This window comes from Hyaena hyaena, unplaced genomic scaffold (genome assembly GCF_003009895.1).
Source record: "Hyaena hyaena isolate Hyena2069 unplaced genomic scaffold, ASM300989v1 scaffold_159, whole genome shotgun sequence".
In the NCBI taxonomy this organism is placed as follows: domain Eukaryota; kingdom Metazoa; phylum Chordata; class Mammalia; order Carnivora; family Hyaenidae; genus Hyaena; species Hyaena hyaena.
In genome coordinates, this window is record NW_024080791.1 from 1,093,233 (window position 1) to 1,095,804 (window position 2,572).

The 2,572-nt window shown below is 37.2% G+C and overlaps 1 pseudogene; it reads right to left on the reverse strand.

Moving 5' to 3' along the window:
- Nucleotides 1–350: 350 nt before the first annotated feature.
- LOC120236688 lies at nt 351–1,897 on the reverse strand (annotated as a pseudogene).
- Between the last annotated feature and the right edge of the window lie 675 nt (nt 1,898–2,572).

Below are 2,572 nucleotides of genomic sequence, written 5' to 3' on the forward strand. Positions count from 1 at the left end.
TGTCCTTTCCAATATACTACACTGTAATGGTTTATGTATGACAGGTCTGAAAATCAGATGGTGTGAGCACACTATCTTTGTTCTTCGAAATGGTTTTGGGTATTCTTTTCTCTTTTTCATTAGGCAAAGGACTTTATTAATCTTGTTTCAAACTTTATTCCCAGGCTTCTTCAGCTTAATTAGCTGCAAAGAATAAATTGTGTATAAGCAGAAACTGAAAAGAGCTACAGCGTCCAAGGGGCTTGGGCTTAAAAAGACTAGAGATTTAGATTTTATCAGATCCATGAACAAAATTTTTAAAAAGCCATCGTAATATAAAATAGCAGCTTCCAGTAACGTCTTCAACTTCTTCAAGTTTTATCCTCTTCAGAAGTTGACTCAATTCCGTTTGCTTCCTTCTTGGGAGCTTCATCAAAATTCTCCGCAAGATTGGGAACTTCATCATCTTCGTCCTCTCCGGTAGCAAGCAGTCCCTTTCCATCCACAGATTGTGTGGGAAGCACTTCAGGCAGTCTTAAAGTAGTCAGATCGCCTGCACCAGGCTGGTTTAAGATACTGGGTAGCATTTCTGTCAGCTGCTTTGTCTCAGCGTGGCCTGCAACGGTGAAAGTGTTCGCTGCCGGAGATGCCTGACCTTGAAGGTCCTTAAAGTGAATTCTTAAAGTGGATCACGGTTCCTTGGTTTGTGAACATATTCACTTCTTCAACACCAAAGATATTGTTTACCCCTAACTTCTTTAAGGAGAACTAAAGTTTTTTTTTGTTTTGTTTTGTTTTTTTATCATCTGCTGTAGCTGTTCTATGAACCACGTTCTTCTTTTGACGAGCAGTTCCTTTCCCACCGATGTGCACTTGCGCTTGCAGTTTGGCGAGTTTCTCCTGGTTCAAGATAGTTTCTTTCGTCTTGTTGGAGCGGAACTGGGACCGCGCAGGGGACTAGGGTTGGTGCTCAGGGGGTCTCGGGTGGACCAGCTGAGATTAGGCGCTCACGCCGCCGGGAAGAAAGATGGCAGCTAGGGGGCTGGTTTTGGGTCTTCTAATTCCTTTGTGTTTTCATAGCAAGTTTAGAATCAGTTTATAGATTTCTCTTAAGAAAATGTTTGTTGGGATGCTGATGGAATTGCTCTGGCCCTATAGATCAGTTATTTAAAATAGCTTCACTGAAACATATTGCATATACCATACCACTTGCCCATTTCAAGTATACAATTCAGTATATTCAGAGTTAGACAACCATCACCATAATAAATTTTAGAACTTTTTGGTCACATGATTTTTTAAAAGATTTTATTTTTAAGTAATCTCTATACCCAGCCTGTGGCTCAGAGCCACACATTCCACTGACTGAGTGAACCAGGCACCCATTTTAGAACTTTTAAATACCCCATGAAGAAACTTACCAGCCCTAAGTCAACTCCCCTAATCTCCCACTCCCCAACTCTAGGCAAACCACTAATCTACCTTCTATAGATTTGCCTATTCTAGCCATCTCATATAAAGGGAGTAACATAACAAGTAGTCCTCTGTTATTGGTTTCTTTCACTTCGCATATTTTCAGGGCTTATCCGTGTTGTAGAATGTATTAATGTACTTCATTTTTTATTGCCGAAGTATTCAATTTTAAGATCATATAATATTTTATCTATTCATTAGTTGCCAGAATTTTAGGTTATTTCCACTTTTTAGTTGTTATGAACAATGTTGCTGTGAAAATCATACACAAGTTTTTGCATGGACACATATTTTCATTTTTCTTGGGTATATACATAGGAGTGAAAATGCTGTCATTTAATAACTCTATGTTTAACCAACCACTTGAGGAACCACCAGATTTTTTCCCAAAGCAGCTACCTCATTTTACCATCCCATCAATGTCTGAGAGTTCCAATTTCTTCATATCCTTACCAGTACTTCCATTCTTTTATTACAGCTATCTTAGCAGTTGTGTAGTAATATCTCATTGTGGTTTTGATTTGCATTTCCCTGATGGCTAATGATGTTGAACATCTTTTCATGTTCTTAACTGACCATTTGTATGTTTTCTTTGGAGAAGAGTCCACTTAGATACTTTGTCCAGTTTTTAATCAGTTTATTTTCCTTTTTGTTGTTGTAATAGTTCCTTATATATTCCAGATATAAGCTCCTCATCAAATATATGATTTACAAATTTTTTTCTGCAAATATTTGGGCTTTCTTTTCACTTTACTGATGGTCTTTTGAACATAATTTTTTTTTTCAATTTGATGACATCCATTTTAATCTTTTCACCTTTGGTTTTGGTGTCATATCTAAGAAGGCATAGTATAAGTCAGGGTCATAAACATGCACACCTATAAGGGTTTCATAGTTTTGGATCTTAAATTTAGGGTTTTGGAATATTTTAATGACACTTGATAGTATAGTGTGAGGAAGAGGTCAAACTTCAGTTTTTGAGGGGTATTCTGTCATTTCAGCACCATTTGTTGAAGACTTTTCTTTCCTCATTAAATTGCTTTGGCACTCTTGTTGAAAATAAATTGATCATAAATATAAGCACTCACTTCTGGAGCCTCAAATTTATTCCATGTATCCA